The 22,438-nt window shown below is 40.1% G+C and overlaps 1 protein-coding gene across 1 annotated transcript in view; it reads left to right on the top strand.

Annotated features, from left to right (window-relative positions):
• Nucleotides 1-22,438, top strand: part of CCDC91 (coiled-coil domain containing 91) — a 1,729,462-nt gene that overhangs the window by 1,621,087 nt on the left and 85,937 nt on the right. The window lies entirely within an intron of this gene.

The following is a 22,438-nucleotide window of genomic DNA, read 5'->3' as shown; positions in this document are numbered from 1 at the left end:
GAATTTTCGGTTTCAATTATTTGTGGTGTATTAAATATTCACCTTTCAGTCTATACCTTCCAAATCTAATATGCATAGTTTTTCATGTTTTTATTAGTGTATTACTCTCCTGTACCCAAATGGCCAATTTAGTCAAGTTCTTTTGCAGACATGCCCTATCTGTAACACAGATAATCAGTTTACCCATGTTCAAGTCATCTGCATACTATACACCTCAGATGAAAAAGATAGACCTGAAAGATACAACCTAAATAAGTATGGGCCTAGGACAGAGCCCTATGGGACATACTGACTGTAACCTAGAATTTCACTTGTCCAATTGCTGTGTGATACTTGCCATATCCTATTTGTAAGTCATGCAACTATCCATCTTATTAAGATTATATCAGTACTTAGTTGTTATAATTTATTTGTCAGCATTTTGTGTATGACCCTATCAAATGCTGAAGGCACATTTATGTAAATTATATCCCAGCATATTTTTTTTCAGTTTTAGCTGTTATTTTAATGTTATAGAACATCATGTTACAAGTGATTATAAATCTATTTTCAACATATGAATGTTGATGTATGGTTTCAAGTCCCAGCCTTTCCAGTTCTTACATTAGTTTATCCAAAATAACCTTCTCTGTTATTTTTCTACAGCATGAAAGTAAATGTATGTGTATGTATGACTCTGGGTTTGTACTATTCCCCTCCCCTTAAAGATAGGTTTAACAAGTGCATGTCTCCAATCTGGAGGAATCTCCCCATATATAAATGACCTAATGAATAACAGATTTGATGATGATGTAAGTTCATGCTGAAACATTTTCATGTGATTATTACTAATTCAGTCTCCTCCCTGTGTTTGGTTTCAGTTTATGTACTTCTTTTTCAGTATAATCTAATTTAATTTCTCTATCTGATGTAATCTAAATGTTGCTAGGACAATTTGCCATCCACTTTGTTAAGCCAAACTGCTTTGCATAAGATTGTACGGGATTTCGATTTCTTGAGCTTGTTGTGGGTTTAGTGAGTGAATTAAATTGCATTTATTCTCTTTAACTTTTAACTTCCTTATTATTAATATAATCTCCCTTACCTCCTTTCTAATCTTTGCTATTAACATGAGCTAAAGTTATTTTTGCTGGTAATCTTAGCTACCATTGATAGTATATTGATTGATTGATTGATAGTACCTTTCTCCCTCTGTTACTTTGTTTTGAGGTAGTCTCTCTTCTTACCATAGTTGGTATTAAAACTCTCTTTTTCCTATCTGTTATAACTGTTATAGCTTAAAAAAAAGAAAACATTTTTTTCCTTATTTGTGGATGCTATCTTTTACAACTTTGAGGCCTGCTTCCAGCTTCTGCTCCCTTTGCTGGTACTTCTTCTTCATCAGGGGCTCAAACTCCCTCTCAAAAATCAAAGGAGCCCAGAGAGCACCAAAAATGCTCTCCTGATCAGTCTCCTCAATCAGCACCTTCTTCTCAACCTCCTAAGAAGGTTTCAAACAGTTCAGATCTGACGTTTTCAGATACAGTGTCTGTCAATCAGATCAGTGTCTCCTTGGCTCCGTACTCCAAGGTTTTCCCTGGAGCCGGTTTCCCTGAGTTTGAGGTCTTCTTTTCTTCAGGAGATGCTTAAAAAGTCTTGCCAGCCACCATCCACTTCTTACTCGGTTAAGTCCTCCCAAAGTCTTTCTGAGTCATTGGTGGATATGATGATAAGAAAATTTCTCAGAACACAGATCCAGATGGGAGTCTTATCGGCTCCATCTCCCATCAGATCTTTGTGTCTTAAACTATCATTCCAGCATGTTCTTGCTCCTCCTCCTCCAATCTGACCTGCCGTTTTGGAGCCCTTGGATCTGAGACCCACAAGAGTCGAACCGTTGGATCTGAAGATTCTTCTTTCTTTCACTCCAATGACTTCCCTGATCTGATTGTCTCCTGCCCCCTTAGAGCACAGTGGTTCTCAGAACCAAAGTGTTGGCATCTGATGCGAGGGGTTGATTTCGACTATGAAGTTTTCTGACCTGTTGCTTCCCCTTGGGGCTTTAACATTGGACAGCTTGGCTCTGACTCCTCCCTCTGAGAGGAGAATCGAGGGGGGCCTTGGATCATCTGCTCCGAGAGTTTCGGCTCCAGTCGGACTGTCCTCGGCTTCTCCTGGTCCTTCTCCCTTTGAGGTGATGAAGAGCATTTTCTCTCACCCCAGAGCAGCTTCAGTTCTTGTGCCTTCAGATCCCTTCCCTGTTCCTTCTTCAGATCCTGTGTCTGAGCCTACTTGTCTTACACCTCAGAGATAGCCATCCCAGATGACCTTCCAAGTAGTTCCCACAAGGGAACTCCCTGCTTCTTCCAACACCTTTCCAGAACACCCCACTGTGCAACAGGAGACACTTGGATTCCCCTCAGGAATCCCTCACAAAGACACCGTTTCTTATGAAGGGCAAGGGTCCCCCAGATCTCCACCTGAAGATGTCTTGTTTGGAGACATTTTAGAGATCCTTTACCAGAAAGGTGGTTGGTCTTCCCAGAACTCTTCCCAGGAGGAATCAGTGTTCTTGGAAGCTTAACACACTGCAGCTCCTGAATAATGGTGTCTACAAGATTGCAGTTGGAAAACACAACAAAAATTGTTTCTCCCAGCAATTAATCAGATTGAACTTCACATTTACCTACACTAACATACTGCAGCTTCTGAATAATGGTGTCTACAGGATTGCAATTGGAAAACATAACAAAAATTGTTTCTCCCAGCAATTAATCAGAGTAGGTTACACATATAAAAAGCATTTGTTAAGTGCTCTGTTACAGTGCTGTGTAATTAAGCAAGTCATCATTTTGGTCAGCCATAGGGCTCTTTTCTACTTGAGTGTTTGCCTACTTCCCCTGTAACTAAAGTACACTGATTCTTAGATTTGTCTCTCTGACCCTAATTTTTACAGGTATAAGTTGTACCTTTCTGGCTTTCTAATATTCAGACATAGATTCCTGTTGAAAGTTTTACTTACTTGTCTGACATTTGAACGAGTAACCCTTGTAAAAATCCTCAAAATTGTATACTGTTGGTCTGTCTTTCCTGCTAAACATAAGTAAAATTAAAGTGCTGAGTGCAAGTAACATTACAGTGCTGACTGCATATTTTAGGCAATTACATTCAACTTACCTCTGGTGTGGTGTCACGAGTCAATCCAAGGTATTCCTCTAACCACATCTACTGCCTTCTCTTTTCCCCCAACCCCCACTCTTTCCTCATACAGGTTAAACTGCTACAACATAGTACAGGCATTGGTTCATCCCTGCTCCGCTTACCCTCGCTTTGCTTGGGCTTGCTTCGCACCCCACCCTGCCCCCAAATTCCTCCCGCCCCCGGTGCTGCTACATTTATTGGTACTAGACCACACCCCACTTTTTTAAACCAATCAGCAACAATTTGTCACTCAACAGCACCACCCTCAACCTGATACCACCAGTCCTCCAACTCTACTATTCCTTTTGAGTAAGTTTCAAGTCTCATTCAGTAGGTATGCTATCACCCAAAATAGTCTTATTAACTCTACTTTTACCCCTTTTACTCATTCCATATCTCCTAACTGCCTACGAATATCAGGATCACCCAGGTTTCCACTATCCTAAATTCCAAATATCCATCCCATCTACAACAGATAATAATGCACCCTTACTCACTTCCCTCATGCTTACCTCCTTAACCCCTAAATGCTACCATCTTTCTAGACCTAGTTACAGTAGTCTTAAAACTAGACACTATTACAAAACTTTATTCAAAATCTTAAAACTCATACTCAGATACACTACAACCTCACAAAGGATGGTGACATCCACCCAAGCCCTGGTCCATCCCCACCTGTTGGCCCTAATCCCCCCTCTTTATCCCCTACCACCATAGCTCCAACAAATAGACCTCCTAACTCACTGCTGACCTTTCATCTAAACATTAGGAGCATAAATAACAAAACTCAGCACCTGCATGCCCTATTAGCTGTTCATTCCCCAGATATATTATGCCTAATAGAAACTTGGCTAAAGCCTGCCACCAAGGACCATGAGATTCTGCCTCCAGGGTATAGTATGTTTTGACTAGACCGTACCACCAGAAAGGATGGTGGGGTAGCCATACTTTACAATTCTACTCTATCTGTCAGCATAGACACCCAACAACCACCCGAGTTCAATACTGCTGAAATTCTTATCTCAAAGCTACAAATTAACAAAAACAAAAATGTAAACATTGTCTGTGTCTACATTCCCCCAGGGAGAACACAGAAACCTTAGAAGACTTCTTATATTGGTTATCCAATAACTACCCCCAAGAAACAATTGTTCTTGGGGATTTCAACATTGACTGGAACACTTGCTCTTGTGAAACCCCCACAACCCACATAAACCTCTATGGATTTACTCAAATCATAACCTCCCCCACCAGAACAGGAAAACCCAATAAAAAGGAAAGTACCCTAGACTGGATACTCGTCAATACCCATCTTCAATCTTTTAAATCAGGAACTTTGCCTGATGGCCTAAGTGACCACTGTGGTCACCTATGTAATCAAGCTCAAAGTAGACTGCTCCTACCAACCCACCTATAGAGCATTAAGAAACAACAAGAATTTTATTCTCACCAAGTTTCAAAATGAACTTAAGGCATTCAACTGGTCAGTACTAAAAAGACTCCCTCTAGATGAAGCAGTAGCATACTTTAACACCAAATTCTTTGCTATTCTTAACTCCCATGCTCCCAGCCGCTCTATTAGAACCAAAGTTAATATTGCACCATGGCCTTCTAAAGATACCAAAACCAAAATTTCGCTCAGAAACAAAGCATGAGCCACCTACCGAAAAACAAAAGCCCCACTTGATCGACTAAGATTCAGACAGCTAAGGAATGACACCAAAAATCCATAACCTTAGACAAAAAGAACCACTACTACCATCTACTGCTAAAACACCAAAACAAACCTCAAAGGCTCTGGGCAGGAATAAACAAACTACTCCACCCCCTTCAGCTTCCCAATAAAAATCCCCAGTAGGCATTGCTAATAACTTCAACAGCTTCTTCACAGAGACTATCCAGTCTCTAGCCAGCCAACTTTCTCCAAATGGCTCTAATTCTAATGTAGCTACACTCAGTACCCAAACATACCTTACCTTCCAACCTGTTCCTACTCAACTTATTCATGCCCTACTTAAGAAACTAAGGCCCACCACCCTGGCTGCCGACCTCCTCCCAGCAGACTATCTGCAAAAGGCTGTTGACACCATAGCATACCCCATCTCAATCTTGATCAACAGAGCCATGTCTGAAGCTACTGTACCCACTATATGGAAAATCTCCTATGTCATACTTCTCCATAAAGGAGGCAGTTCCACTGAACTGTCAAACTTTAGACCCATAGCTATTCTGTCACCTCTAGCTAAAATTATGGAGAAGTGTGTACACATACAGCTCATGCAGTGCCTCACACAGAACAAGCTGTTGTCCGACTTTCAGCATGGCTTTAAGCCACACCACAGTACTACTTCTGCCCTCCTCTCTTTCTCTAATGTCATTAGCCACAACCGCAATAATAACAAACTATCCTCAGCGCTCCTTCTAGATCTATCCAAGGCTTTTGAGATGGTTGACCACAAAATGCTTATAAATACCTTGAAGGCCTTCTCCTTAAACAACCATGCACTCCAGTGGTTTCAATCCTACCTGCAGGGCAGGCAACAGGCAGTCCTATGGCAGGACAAGCTATCATCTCGCCTACCCATCACATTAGGAGTCTCCCAGGGCTCGATACTAGGACCACTTCTTTTCTCCAATTTTATCAACAACCTTCATTCAGTCATCCCAGATGCTACCTGCATTCAGTATATGGATGACTCCACCTTGATTTGTTCTGACACCTCACCAGCTACTTTATTCACATTAACCCAAAATACCTTTACTACAGTTTGAAAATGGCTCTCCAATCAACATCTAATCCTAAACCTCAACAAAACTAAGTTGCTCCTCTTCTCCCCCACATGCAGGACTCCCCCGCCATCCTTCAACATAACTGCTAACAATGGCACTATCATCTCCCCAGAAGCCCAAACTAAACTACTGAGTGTCATAGTCCTATCAACTCTTCTCTACACCTCACCTCTATTCTCCAACTTAAACAAACCAGATCTTAATAAACTATCATCCTGCTATAACCACATTGCCAGATTTGCTACTGGCACAGCCTACCAGACACACCACTGTCACAACTGAAATTGCCTAGGATGGCTTGAACTGCCAAGCCTACTGCAATTCAGCCAGCTAATAGTGGTACATAAAGTCCTTTAGCAACCAGAAAATACACCTGCATTAAAAAATATTATCAGCCCTTACACCAGCACCAGGCCACTGCGATCATCCACTAGACTCCTATTTCAAACATACAAATCCAACTACTCAGCTGGGGACTCTCTGTTTGCCAACTCTGTTGGAAAAATATGGAACAGACTCTGAACTGACTTGACCCTAGAACCCTCACTAACTCAATTCAAAAACAAACTCAAGAAATACTTCAAAACATATTGGTTATGTCCTTGCACTAACCCCAACTAGCAACGTCTCTATTTCTTAGGTGCCTTACCTTCAACTACTTCTAACTTTTTTTTTCTACCACTCCATTTCAGGAAGGGTCAATTGTATAACTGCTGCTCAGTGTGTCTTAAACCTGAATGTAATGTTATGTATGTTTAACTTTGAAAATAATGTTATGTTTTGTAAAGTGTTTTATAATAAGTTAGTACTATATGTTCTAAATGCTGGTATTGCTTATGACTGTAATCTTCTTGAAACTAGCATTTACTAAATGTTCAATGTGAATTATTATCTTGGAGCTTTTCTCCCTTGGCCTACGCTGAAAATGGACATGTATCCAGTCGGACTATCCTGGTCAACAAATGTAAAATAAATAAATCTTGGATTACCTCACCTGCAAATGAGCTTTTGACCTTGTCTCCTGTAGGGCATGGAAGGAATCTAACTCCATGTGAAAGACAACACTGGACCAAGGGAATCCCTATAGATGCCATGGTTGTTGTACAGCCACTAAAAAAGAGATGGCCGAACAGAGGTCCACTATCCATCTCTCTAATAGAGGGTCTAGGACACTGGACAGGTTTGGGAAGAAAGTGTATATGTCAGTGACCTTTGCTTACTGTCACTGATCTGGCACATTTTGCTAGGTTACAGAGGAACTTATCCAAGGAACTCTGTAACTCTACCCCTCTGTCCATATCCGCAGAGGAACAAAAATCTTTTTCACATGCCTGGCCACCCTGTAATCCATTACTAACGCCTCCATGATTTTAATTTCTCTCCCAGCTGTAGGTTTCTTGTGGGCAGCCAGTTCAGGCATATCCTTTAGGAAACATTCCTGGATGTGGTTGTGCGATTTTATGGAGCCCTTCAAGGCGACATTCGTCAAAGATCCTTTTGATGGATCTTCCTTGTTTGGGCCAACAGACGTATTATGCAGAATTTCTATTGGCCTGGGATTTCCAGAGATGTAACAGGGTACTGCAGGACCTATGAACAGTGCCAAAAGGTAGGCAAGGCAGGAAACATGGTGAAAGCTCCTTTGATGCCTTTGCCTGTGATTGAGGAGTCATTTCAGAGGGTAACTATGGATATTGTGGGGCCACTGAGTACCCCATGTTCCACAGGAAAAAAAGTATATCCTAGTGGTAGTAAATTATGCCACCAGATATCCTGAGGCAGTGGCTCTGTCCTGCATTGAAGCAGAAAAGGTGGCAAATGCTTTGTTAGAGATTTTCAGCAGGGTAGGTTTCCTAAAAAAAATACCGACTGACAGAGGTGTCATTTTTATGTCAGACCTGCTGGCTTGTTTGTGGAAGTACTGTGGGGTGAATCACCTAAAGACCACCCCTACCACCCCCAGACTAATGGTCCTGTTGAGAGATGAAACTCTGCACTCAAGACGATGCTACGGGCATTTGCAGACCAGTGTAAGAGAGAGTGGGACAAATATTTGCCCCCTCTGTTGTTTGCTTACAGAGAGGATCCCCAGGAATCCACATATTTTTCACCCTTTCATTTGCTGTATGGGCATAGGGTGAGGGGACTTCTAGATTTGATTTGAAATGAGTGGGAGAATGAGTGTGAATCCCACAAGAAGTCTGTTGTGGCATATGTCCTAAACCTTAGGACAAGGCTAAGGGAACTCATGGGCTTGGCCCAGAAGAACCTGGCAGAAGCCCACAACAGAAAAAGGTCTGGTATGACAGGAATGCTCGAAATTCTGCTGTAGGACAGCAGGTAATGGTTCTCATTCCTGTCAGACACAACAAGCTGCAGGCAGCTTGGGAGGGACCCTACAAGGTGGTAAGGAAGGTCAGCAATGTTAACTACATGGTAGAACGGCTAGGCATAATGCAGGGGCACAAATTGTACCATGTTAACATGATGAAACCTTATCATGATGGGGGGCCCTTGTGCTGAGTATTTGCAGTACAAGGCAAAAGGAGTCTGAGGGGGATCTATGGCTGCAGGGAGCCATCCAGCCAAATCCCAAATTATTATGATGGAGTCTAGGGTTAAAGGCATATGATGGGACAGTGCAGCTCTGTACTGGGGTCAGCAATGCCAAGGCAGCTGGAATCTGAAGACAGGGAATGGGGTAAGGTATTCCCAGATAGGTTCAACCCTCTCAAGCAACGTTTCTGAAGGGTCACTTGAAAAACTAGCTTGAGTTTTCGGCGGTGAGGTGGAATTGTGACAAGCAGAAATATTGCCAGCCCACCTAGCAGAAATTTTATAAATAATTCTATGTCATTTGCAAATTTTAATATGATTCATATGCTTGTCTTACAAGTGTAAGAAAGCTGTATGTTATGTGTATATTAAACTACTGGTGCAGAAGTGTGTGTTGAACAGGATTTGTACAGTACTGAGCTTCAAGGATGAGTATACAGTATACCCTACTGGAAAAGAACAGAAATGTATATAAACTATATATCTGTGCAAATGTATGTTTTAATAGTAGAAGCTGGAACATACAGAATTAACTTGCAAAACTTGAAGAAAATAAGTTGAAATTGTTTTATGATTGTGTTATCTCTCAGTTTCAGTGAAGCAGACACAATGCCTAGAGACAGAGGTTTTTCTATTGTTTTGGAGAAAAGTAATTACTAGGTCTAAAATGTTAACGTGTTTAATTGTTTTATGACTTCTAGTTCTCAGCAAACATCTGAGAGATATGTATTTTTAACACAGCGGTGTTAGTTTCTGTTAGTCTGTGAATTGAAGGCAGGTGACAAAGAGTGATGTCATCCAAGCTAACCCAGCAGTAATGTTTGATATTAATTTAAGAACTCTCTCAGAGTGAGACTTTGCATTTTGTGTTTTGTCTAGGACCTAGCAAGAACATCCACTCATCTGCATTTGCCTTGCTCTGTAAGTAAGTCTAGGGTACAGTAATTTCTTTTCAATATAGTTAGGAATATAATAAAGATTAGTTTAGATGTTTTCTGTGTTTATTTGAGACTGTCTTGCAATTATGTTTTAAAATATTTCCTGTGTTTCTGAACTCTGTAGTTACTGTGTTGTCTGAGTATTGTCTTGTTCTTTTATTTATTATTGCATATATTTAAACCTGTCTTTGTGGCTGGTATTTATAATAAATATTTAAGCTGTTAGAGTACTTGCATATGTATTTGGTGACACTTTACAGGCCACTCCTAAATAGCCTGGTGCTTGGTCAAACCTACAATTTGGATTATATTAGTAACATTACACAGTAGAATTGGACACCCTTTAGTAGGGGCCTGAGAGTAGCCGTTAAAGAGTTAGTCGTTGGCTGTGATAACTACCTTATACTCTGGGCAGAAGGGGGTATAGCTAGTAAACCTGTGCCTGCATTTTCCCAGGTGTGTGTTTATGTATAAATCAAATCCCAAAGTGTGTGTGTGTCGCTACTTGGGCAGGGACACAAACCACTGGTTGGACAGAGAGAGTGCTGCAGGTTTTGGCTTGACCACTCAGCTGAGATCTCAGCCCTATAGCTGTGCTAGTGGGGAGTCTTATTGGGGATCTGAAGAGAGAGGGAGAAACCAGCTTCAGAATGACTGTGATCTCTGTGTGCTTTTAAGGGAAATTGTACTTTACTGTGTGTGTACTTGTCATCCTCCCTCACTGTTGCCAATGGTGAAGATTGAGGCTCCTTGATTACTAGGCCAGTGCAGGGGCATCACACAAGGCACTACAGCCTAGGTACAGCATTATTTCAAGTGGACAAACAAGTGTTGTGTCCCATAGTCTGTTGCTCCAAAATGTTAACAAAATCTCAACAGCAATATTCCAAAAATGAAAAAAATGCCTTGCAAGAGTATGGGCATGTGGAAAGTTTTCCAGGCTCCTGTTATGGTTCTGGGTTTCCAGTTTAAATCAGTCTCCCTTGGCTTCCGTATACTGGCCAAGTCTCTTGCCACCCCTATAGTGTCTTTTTTAGGCGGTGTTCCAAAGACCAAATTACCACTGTAACAGCTACAAACGAATGCAATCTGAGGGTCATGCTGCTGAACGCTAAAAGTCTAAATCTCAGAATGCCATTTGTGCAGTAACAGAGACCTGGTTCAAGGCAGCAGAAATCACCCCTGCACTACCAGGCTATAACTCATTCCACACCTTTCGGCCCCAGAACTTGGACCAAAGCTCCAAAGGCGGTAGTGTTTCCATATTCATAAAGGATGCGCACACCTCTAGACTGATAGCCCAACATAACGCATCTGAGATACTTCAGCTGCAGCTAACATTGGGTAAGACAGCAATTCAGGTCGTAGCCTGCTATAGATCCCCAACCATGTCCCAAGACTCACACTCCACGTTCCTAAGCACTTTGGAGAATATTAGGGTCCAACCTATCACTCCTATACTGGGCGACTTCAACTACCCCTCCATTAACTGGGAAAACTACTCATGTAATAATACACTTGCCCAACATTTCCTGGAATTCATTAATTCCAATGCCCTGGACCAGCTTGTTCTTACCCCCACTAGAGGTAGCGACATCCTTAACCTGGTCATTACTAACATGGGCAACCATTGCTGTACACCAATAGTTAATTGCTACCTGGTTAGATCCGACCACAAACTAATCACCTTGGAAATCCACCCCCCCCCCCCCCACAAAGGTAACCACCATGAAAAACGTCTCCAAAGCTAACTTTGGGCTCCTAAAAATACTAAAAATAGAGGTGGCTAACTTTACAGCACCCATGCAAATGCAGATCAGTTGCATGACCTCCGACTCATACACCAATGCATTGTACACACACGTACACAAATGCATGGATCTCGCCATACCCAATAGAACCAAGACACTCTCCTCCATAAAAAGGAAGCCAAACTCTACAACAGAAGGAGGAAACTGATGTGGAATAAACTGATGTCCCAAGACTGGAAAAACTCCCTTATCGGCCTCAACAAAAAGTTGAGATCCCTCATCAAATCCTCTAAAGCTAGCTATGAAAACAGAATTGCAGCAGATAATAAAGGCAACCACAAGGCCTTCTATAGTTATGGAAAGAATCTCCACGGCAAGACCCAGAGTTGCTCTGAGCCACTGCACAATGTTACCTTCTATACCGAGCCAATAGATATTGCCAGTATACTGGCCAACAGATTCAGTGCCGACTTTACCCCTCCCCCCAAGGGACCAGTCACAATGCCAGTAGATTGCCAGGCACCCAGTATTACTGCTGCACAGGTTAAAACAGCACTGTCCAAGGCCAAGAATACAGCTTCTATGGGACCTGACAATATCCCTGGCTGTGTTCTACATGAACTACAGAGTGAACTGGCACCTCACCTGTGTGCCCTGTTCAGTCACAGCCTCAGCTCAGGCTTTGTCCATACCAAATGGCGCACTGCTGCAGTCATCCCTCTCCACAAAGGAGGAGCAACTACAGACTCTGTGAACTATCGCCCCATTAGCCTGATGAGTCGCATCATCATGGACCTAATAAACAAGGATATAGAGAATCTCCAAACTCTGGATCCTACACAGTTTGGTTTTGTGAAGGGTAGAACATGCCTGTTCAACTTCTTTGAGTCAGTCACCAGAGCTTGGATGAAGGCAAGCTGGTTCATACAGCCTACCTTGATCTGGCCAAGGCCTTTAATACCATTCCCCTCTCAGGAGTAATAGAAAATCTCACTAAGCTAGGCATCAACCCCTATATATTACTAGGTGGGTTGCAAACTGGCTCACAGGTAGAACCCACAGTGTGAAAGTAGCTGACTCCAAGTCAGACTGCCGACCAGTCATGAGCGGAGTCCCACAGGGTACGGTCCTGGGTCATCTCCTTTTTGTTATCTACTTCTCTGAAGTCCAAGCCAACATGAAGGGACTCTGGCTGACAAAGTTCACAGACGATTGCAAGTTGGGAGATGTTATTAACTCCCCGAGTGATGTTGACATCCTACAGAAAGGCCTCACTGAGACCAACGACTGATGTCAGAACCATGGCCTTAAGCTCAATGCCAAAAAAATGTGTTGTCATCCCCTTTGGGAAAAAACTGGTTCCCATGAATTACCACATCGATGGTAGTCCACTGAACACAGAAGGTGTTATAAGAGATCTGGGAACATAGGTTGACAGCAACCTCTCTTTTGACCACCACATTCCCACTCTGGTCAGAAAGTCCTTCTATGCGGCACATCTCATTACTAAGGGTTTTGCATCCAGAAGGAAAGAGGTCATTGTCTCCCTCTACTCTTCCCTCATTAGGCCAATCATTGAGTACAATGCCTTATTTGGCATGTACCTCACTAAAAACCTGCAACAACTGGAGTTGCTGCAAAAGTACCTCACAAAGAGGATCCTAGGCCATAAACATTTGTCCTATATGGACAGACTAAAACAACTCCAACTATTCTCTGTCTCATATCACCTACTTAGAGGCAATGTCTGCTTGACTTACAAAGCCATGTCTGACCCAGCTGTATTAGAAATGCTACATCTAAAGAAATTCCAATCACTTCGCACCACACACTCTAGAGACCTCAACCTCATTACCACAATCAACAGAACATGCTGGAGAGACAAGTTCATAACCCAGAGACTGCCCATGCTATGGAATAGACTTCCCATACATGTCAAGCAGAGCACCTCACTGGCCCTCTTCAAGAGAAATCTTGAGTGGATGGGAAATAGAAGTGGCTTTACTCGACAGACACTGGGAACTAAGGTCGGGTGGCATGATGCCAGGGTAATCCTATGGGCTGGGCTTGTAAAGGCTCCAGGTTCATTAGCTGAGTACACACCTATGAACCAATAAACCACTATTTCTGTAATAAGTTTGTACAGTATAGACAGTGTGCCACCAAGGTGCAGGGGTAAAATGCCAAAGCACTGTACTGGGCAAACAAACCTGCTCTTGCTGATATACTGTCCAAAACACCTATACATGACCAAACATCGTCAGAAACTGAAAGTGACATTGCAGTATAAAAGTATAGCATACTGATGAGCAGACCAGTAACTGCCAAAAGACTAGGGAAGCTTAAACAAGCTACACAAAGTGATCCAGAGTTGCAAGCTGTATCAAACGTGCACAGTGGGTGGTCATGTCATATTGACTCAAGTGAAACAGCTTATACATAAGTATTTTACAGTAACAACACACTTATCAAAGCATAACAGCATATTGTTATATTAAGACAGAATAGTTTATCTTGTGTTCATAGGTTAGTACTAGCCTAGCTGCCCTTGTGGGCCATTTTAAGCCTAGCCAATTTCACCTTAAAGGTGAGAATCAAACCCTGCATCTTGTGTCTGTGAGTAAACATCTTAAACATTATGCCAACCCCTATGTCCCCTCTCAAATACTTGAGGTGCATCAAGGTTTCATTAAGTGCAAAGAAAGAGCTAAAATGTCTGTGTGGTGGCCAAACATCAACCAAGACATTGTCAACTTAATTGTAAAATATCTGTGTGGTGGCCAAACATCAACCAAGACATTGTCAATTTAATTGTTAAAATATCAGTTCTGTATTGTGAATAAACTATTGCAGAGACCTGAGTACTTGATGACAACCAATATTGATCCAGGGTCCTTAGAAAAAGATATCTTTATTTATTTATTTATTTACTTACTTACTTACTTACTTACTGTTTGTTAACATGGTAGGTAGACTAGTCCATAGACACTTTTCAGCGATAACCTGGGCTCGGAAGCAATAAACAGTGCAAGCAAACTTAAGTCATATACTTCAGATATGACAAGAGTGTGAAGTCCACATAGTTGTAATACTTTAATAAGGTCATATACAGTTATTATTCAGTTTTCATAAATAAGAATGCTCTATAGTTCTTATGCATTTCTGATAGAATGACAGGTTTACATTTGTTTTTATCAGTTCACTTTGACTGCATGAAATTACTTCTTAAAGGTTTAAAATTGAATTTATTTGAAAAAATAACTCAAAATGAAGTGAGTTAAAAAGTGTATGAAACTACCTAGTCTTATAACATCAATTACTTCCTTAACTCACTTTAAAAAAATACCAAAAACTCACTTATCTAAAACATGGCCATGCTCATGTACTAGTCATGATTAGACTGTGATTTCTCTAGCTAAGGAATTAGCACTTAAAAGCGTAATGACAACTCTCTTTTTGTCTTTTTACATGACATCCATTGATTTTTAATCTATAAACAGGTTAACTTGCATGGACTCTGTAAAAATGATCATTATTATATTGTATCCATTCATGCTTCACATGATGTACTTGTATTTTAATTGAGGTGTACACAGCACTGCTCTTTTTATTCATTTCTCTGCAATAGATGACCTTTATTTTGTCAAGATGTACACAGCACTTCAACATTTTATTATATAAAACTTTGTATGTATACTTTGTGTACACTTAATTGTTGTATTGTGGTGCTTTTCTCCCTGGGCCTCTGCTGAAAAAGGACTTGAGTCCAGTCAGACTTTTTCGGTAAACAAATGTAAAATAAGTAAATAATAAATAAATAGGCCCAGAGAGTAAGAAGAGAACACAGGAGCAAGAAGAGTTGAGCAGCAAAAGAAAACAACGGAGTGACTGTAAGCATTTTTTTATTTATTTATTTTAAACCTTTTAAAGAATTTAACCATTTTTAAGCAATTTCCTTGAAGAGGTGCTCAGACTTGTGCAAGTTTGAAAGAAAAAACTGCCTTGTTGTTTACTACTGTTCTTATGACATTGCAATGATGCATTTACCAACCACAACTAGCCAGCAAGTAACAGCCCTATTCAGGACTATATTCCCAAGGTAAAGTCTGGCTATAGAACCAGTTACAGACAATGCTGCACAGTGTATGTCCAGTGAAGTAGCATATTAGCCTATACCACAGGCAAAAAAAGGATACTATCTTGCTACCAGCAAAAAAAGTGCTATTTAATGGGCTTTTACATTTTTCATTGATGCTGCTGCTGGGCTTTGTAATGCTGAGAATCACATCATTGTTAGAGGAGGCAGATCAGGATTTTCTTTTTGTTTTTATGTGTATACAGTGTATGATTGCAGTCCTGCAGATAATGGCTGCTGTGGTGGATCATGTGCAGCAGCACCCTGCTAACAATCAGTACATGTCTAGATATTGAACCATTCCATGGTGGATATTCTTCTACTGAGATAGAAAATCCACCATGGAATGGTTCAATATGGTTACTGTTTCTAAGTCTGCAGCAAACTAGTCTCAATTCTGGAGGCTGAACCTTGTCATGTGTAATAGTTGTATCCTGTTTTCTGTTTTCCTGACTACGTAAAAACATGAGCAAAGACAACCTCCAATATAACTCCTGGCAACAGGATCGACACTGGACATCTCCAGAATGTTAAAAACAATTTATTTAACACTCAAATTAAAATAATAAGCACTTTCTTCCACTTATACATATAGACTTCATCAGATAAAGCAATTCAAATTAACAGGTGTTTATATAATGAATTTAAGTGTAACATCACACAGTATTGTCTAATCAGAGCAGCTCAAACTATATGCATAGGAATAAGTGCATTTAAAGGTGTATGTACCTATACAAAAACATTTACACTTGCATTTATGTAAAACTATGACCACATAAAAATCCCCACCACATCTTCCCAATACAAATAAAATTCACATAAATATGTTTATATATAAATAAATATCATACAACAATTTACAAACAGCAAAGTCCTAAAAATAACTTTAGTATTCCCACCAGTAAAAAGTACAGATATATATAAATTCTGTTATAAAAGTATAAATAAATATACTTGTGTATATACACCTGATTTTACCCAACTGGTCTCCTATCCAAACACTAACCAAGCCTGACCCTACTTAGCTTCCAAAATCAAATAATATTGGGTGCATTAAAACTGGAATGACTATGATGTAAAAACGCTCAAAAAATTAATTAAGATGAAAATGCCTTAAGTTTTAATAAACATGTGTGATGGAAAGTATATCATTTAAACCTGCCCCAGCACAAGAATTTAATTTGAGCTGCCAAAATAACTCCTCCTGCCCCAAAATGACTGATTATGTAATTATGCTGTGTATATTGACTGTATATTTATACTTTCTATAATGTTTCAATATGAATATGTTTCTTGATGTACTGCGCACCCAGTCTAAGCCTGCAATCGGTCAAACTTGATCACTGCTCTACTCCTTTAACCAAACATAAACAAATAGATCCCTGCTGCTTTTTGAACTGTTTGCCATTGGTTTGGTTATCATTTGCATATCCATTGCAATGCTGGAGTCTTTCAAGTATGCAGTATTGTATGCCTCTGGAAGGAGAGGTCTGCTTCATGGTTATAAATTGTAAAGGTCATGGCATATGGATTTTAGTGTGTACCCTCTGACACAGTGACATGCATTATTTATGACTAGCACACCATGGGAAAATAATAGCCAATGTGTATCTACCAGAGTCAAAAATGCTCATTCTGTAACTGATTTCATTTTAAAGACCATGTCTGGTAAATCAAAGGAGATCATTGTACCATTTCTTACCTCACTGATCAGGAAAATTATTGAATACAGTGCTGCATTTTGTAGCCTTCAAATAAGCCATCTGAAAGAACTTGAAAAGGTAAAAAATGTATAACTAGAAAATCATAGTATTGGAAAATTGAACTGTTTGGAAATACTTCAGGAACTATCATTTTATTCTGTTTCTTTTAGGTATCTGAGAGGTGGCCTGTCTCTGATCGGTAAGGCAGTGCCTAATCCATTTCTGTTAGTAAGCATATAACTAAAAATACACCACTGAGAAACTAAGACCAGATGAGGGAGCGTAATACGACAACAACTAACAATAAATATCAATAATAGAGAAAAAAGGTGACAGGTGTGTTACACAACAACTTCTAATGTTAAGGAAAAAACTTCCCCTTACAGTTAGCAGTCCGTCATTAACTTTCTTCAAAAATATTTAACCATTAATCAAACATTGATATTTTGACTTTTTGTATATGAGTATGGAGGCTAAACCCTTGAAATATACTGTGTTATGTATGAATAAGGGAAATGCACCTTTAATTGTGCGTTATGTCTGGAAAATTCCTACACTAAAGTAAAAATGTAATTGAATGTATTAGTAATAAGAAGTCAATTATCAGGTTATTGTTTATATAAAAGAAAGTAGCTGGAAAGGCTAGAAATAGGATCTGAGTTCTTAAAGGGAGGTTTCAGTGTGGAATAAATCAGGAGCTTTAGCCAAAGATCCAAGTCTCATGGAGTTTAACAAGCCCAATCAGGGCTTCTTGTGGATTTGGTCTGGGAGTAAACTCAGGTGAAGATATAATTTCTTGTTGCTGAAGGTGAAGAAAAGGGCTGACAGTGCTGTGAAGATTGGAAGAAGATGGGCAAAGGCTGCCAGCCTAGTCAAATAGAATTTGATACATAATTCTATCAATTGTATAAATAAATGTAAAATACAGGCTTGTGTTTTTAAATGAAAGAAAACACTGTAAAATGTGAACTTCAAGATTGTTACAACATTGCCATCTGCTGTAAGGAAAACCAAGCCAAGCATTTCAAATGTGTCTTTATGAAGCTGAAAAGATCTTATGAATCTCTTTGATGTTTACAAGTCGGCTCCAGTGAATCTGGATGAAGGTTTCAGGCCCATTGTTTTAAGGTTAATGTTAAGGGCCAGAATTTACATGTGGAAGGTGCTTTGTTGCTCTGGTTTCTGCTAGAGTGTATATGTGAAATGTCTTTTATTGTTGTAGTCTCCTGAGCAGGTGTTAGCTTGCTAAATAATGCAGTTTGTGGCCTGGGAACTCCAGACTAAGTGTTAAAATGATGTAATTTGGGAGGGCCTTAGAGAGCTGTTGGTTAGTGTTTAAAACTATTGTTGAGTGAGAGAAAAGGAACCATTTTGATCTTGGACATCTAACCCAGCACTGCTTGCTCTTTATGTATGTAAGTAAGATTATAGCATTGTGTTTTCTTTTAAGATTAGCTAAAGATTAGAAAGTTAGATTAAGTATTTTTCTTTGACATCAGACCTGTCCTACTGTATTATTTTAAGTTTCTGTGTAATCTCTGAACTCTTAGATATCTCTGTGGTGTAGTAATATTGTCTTGTGTTTTAATTATTTATTATTAAATATTTTAAAAACCTTTACCTGTGGCTAGTTTATGTAGAGATAATTTAACCTCTAAAGTACATTACATATTTACAGATTTTACTGTCTAAGTCACTTCAAATTAAGCCTAGACTGTGTGTCATACTACCATTGGATTATAATATTGCACAGTAATAACTGGACACCCTTTTAAGGGCCTTTTAGTAGCTGATAATATTAGTTGGGTGGTGGCAGGAATTACTACCATATGGTCTGGGTAATAGAGGCACAGCTGGAGAACCTGTGCCAGCCTTCTCCCAGGAGGGTCTGTGTGGTTGTATAATCTCTTCTCAAAGTGTGTGTGTGTGTGTGTGTGTGTGTGTGTGTGTGTGTGTGTGTGTGTGTGTGTGTGTGTGTGTGTGTGTGTGTGTTGTGTCAGCTACTTGGGCAGAGACACGAAGTACTGGTTGGACAGAGAGGGTACGGGAGGTTTAGCTTGCCCAGCTAGGCTGAGACCTTCAACCTATAGCTGTGCCAGTGGGGAGTCTTATTGGGGACCTATCCTATCACATATTGGTTTGCTGTGGTGGTATCCACATCACATATTGATTAGTTGGCAAACACTAATTTGCTTGTAGTGGTGTGGATAGAGCGAATTCCTATAGCTTATGTACAGTGATCTCTAAATGTGTTTTGTATTTTAAACAGCCACACAGTGTATTCTCAGAGTTCAGATCGCAATTGTTTTATTTATTTTGTGAGCTTAGTGTTAGTCAGGGTGAGCAGGCAGCATGTCAGCAGAGGAGAATGGAAAGCTGACAAGGAGCCAGCTGGTGGAGATGTGCCAGGCCAGGGGACTGGTGCATGGAAACCTGACTAAGGCAGACCTGATTGCAGCCTTGGTTCCAGCTGAATCAGAAAACAGCAGCCTGAATGACAATCAGACTGACAGTGGAGATACAATATCCTAGGAGAATGGACAGCTGAACCTTTCTGCAGTGGACATAAAAATCCAGCTGGAGCTAAAGAGACTTGAGTTGGAGGCCAGGCGTATGGAACTAGAAGCAGTTGAGAAAATGAGGAGTCTACAAGCTGAGAAAAATGAACGGCAGAGGAGGCATGAGAGGGAAATGCTGACTGTCAAAGGAAAAATATACTTAAAAAATTATCAATACACGGTAGGTTCAGGTTAAGGTACTTTAATCTTGCAGCAAGGAGACAAAAACATGCTAATACAGAGTTTGTCTGACTAGAATCAGGAAATGCAAGTATTTTTATACATTTTCTAATAAGACATTGCCTACCAAGCTGACGTAGTAAATCACAAGTTTTAACATCGTCATTTCGTAGTGATTGTTTTTGTAAAATTCTGCTTGTACTATCAATTTTTATGAGAAACTTCCTAAGAAAAACAACGTGGCCTTGGCTACCACCAGTTAGATATATGCAATGTTACCATTCAAGGTACTATGGCTAATTTCAGCACAAAGCAAGTATAGATTGCAGTTCATTTCACCAACAGTCCTTTGTCTGTTTTATCTCTTTCTTCTGCAGCTGTGTGTGTTCTCATACTTCGAACAGAGCTAATTGTTCAAAATTATTACATTATAGAATATGGCATTGTTCATTCATTGCTTCCTGACCTAGCAGATAATCACCTGCTTCTCAAGTACATTTCCAAAAGGCATAAACATGAATTTTGCTGTGCTAGCAGTAACTAGGTCAAAGGGCATCTTGCAAGTTTCAGAAAGCACACTGCAGTTTCAAAAGCATCTTTTTAGTCTCATATAAAACTAAGCTGTATATAAAATAGTGCATATAAAATAGAATGAAAAACGTGTTAACTCATTTAGTTTCTAATTAGCATTAAGCACACACATTAATACATATTTTTCTGACATTTCCCCCCCTGTTAATACTTTTTAATTCTATTTTCAAAAGAATAAACAGTTTGCTACTTCTCCTAACCTCTTCCATTCAGGATTTGCAGTTAAGAGAGTCATTCAGTTTAAACTTATGAAAGCGTTTCACTTTTCAACAACTCTTCAATTTCAGTACTTTGATACAAAGTCTCAGAAACTGACATGTCTATAAAATCTTTGATTAACTTTTTCATGCAGAGAATACCACAACAAATGCATGCTCCTAATAGGAGTAATCCTACACAAATGGCAATCAGGATGTTCATTAGGATGGAACCCCACCCCCCAAACAGATTCTGGAAAAAGTCCGTCAGAGGGTTTGGGCCTGGTTTGGTCATGGTCGACACTTGCTGGATCACCTCAAGATGGTCGTTTATTTTGTGCTGGTTGTCAGGAATATATGAACATCATTCTTCTTTGATTAAAGCGCACGTACCACCTCTCGCCGGTAGGGTGAAGTCGAGAGCCATGCGGTTCTGAAGCACCACAGTTCTCATAGCATTCAGTTCATCAGTCACTAATTCGAGAGCTGAAAAAGTTGCATTGCTCATAACTTCGAGAAGTTTAGACAGTTTTCTCAGCTCCCAAATCGATTTCACTGTGCCATATGCAGGGGCTATGCCTGCTCATGATATAATGGTGTCACTCAAGTCCATGTGTGTCAGTTTATCTTTGTTCTTTATGGAGTTATGGTTTCTCCACCCTGCTTCGATTCATCCCACTGGATTCTCGGGTCTCTTAATTGGACTTCTATGTTTACTGCTGACCTCTCTGACGTTTTGAATTTTCCCCTGAGGCAAAGCTGCAGTGTGTCATATGGCCGGAACCAGGTAACCCAAAAAACAACTGCCGGACTAATTCTCAAGTAGCCATTTGTATGCTTTTTTCCCACAAACAAAATAACAATTCTCTACTTTAGTATTGATATAAGCTTGCCCTGCATGAAACATTTTCTTATCAATAATAGAAAGCTGCTTTAAAAGAACAAGATTATGTTGTATCTCGTCAACATTTCTATGCATCTTCGCAAAATATGCGTTATAGTTTGTATCACAAATAGTTTTAGTCTTACTGGCTTTAATATAACATTTATAAGAAACAGTCACATTGCAATTGCTCCCACCCACCTGAATAGTGTCATTCTTGTAAAAACATACAATCCCTTTTTGTGTAACAGGTAGGTACAATGCTATTTTGTCTTGTGATTTCACAGGTGTAGTATCAAAAATCAAGTTTTCCCAGGTCTCATTGACCCCTAGGGGGACAGCAGTCATTAATAATCCCCCGTATGCTGTTGGTATAGCTGTGCAAACCCAGCAGTTCGAAACATTAAAAGTCTCAGCATACACATATTTAATTGCTTGGTAATTGTTAAAGTTTGGATGCCAGTCTATGAGTAATGCATCACGTTTGCTCAGTTCAACTCTTGTGGCTGGGAAAAGGAAAGGCCACAGCAAAAAGATCAATGTTATCAGTATAGCTCATGCAAATTTTCTGAGGTTGTTCTGCATCTCTGTTTACTCTATACCTGGTCATTTTGTTCTCGTTGTACAACAGTAACAAGGTTTTTGTCCAGTTCAAAGTTCTTAACCAGTTTACAGTGTGTCAGATGAATCCAGGATGCTCGCTCTGCGATCTTGACTGCAATGGGTGTCGACAGTAGTACCTGGTACGGTCCTTCCCACTTCGGAGGACTCCAGTTCTTTTTCTTCACAACCTTCACCCAGACCCATGTGCCTGGGGCTATTGCTGCTTCTGATGGTCTAGTTTGTTCTTTATCTGAAACAGAATTTAACTGCAAAAGTTTGTTATTCAAAAATCGCCTCATGTACTCTGCAAGTGAACTGTCAGCCTCCTGCTCTGCAGGCATGAGAGGTTTCCACTGAGGTGTATAATATGCCC

The sequence above is a fragment of the Protopterus annectens genome, chromosome 11.part0 (assembly GCF_019279795.1).
Source record: "Protopterus annectens isolate FY-2018-M chromosome 11.part0, PAN1.0, whole genome shotgun sequence".
Taxonomy (NCBI): domain Eukaryota; kingdom Metazoa; phylum Chordata; order Ceratodontiformes; family Protopteridae; genus Protopterus; species Protopterus annectens.
This window is presented reverse-complemented; position numbering and strand designations above follow the sequence as displayed.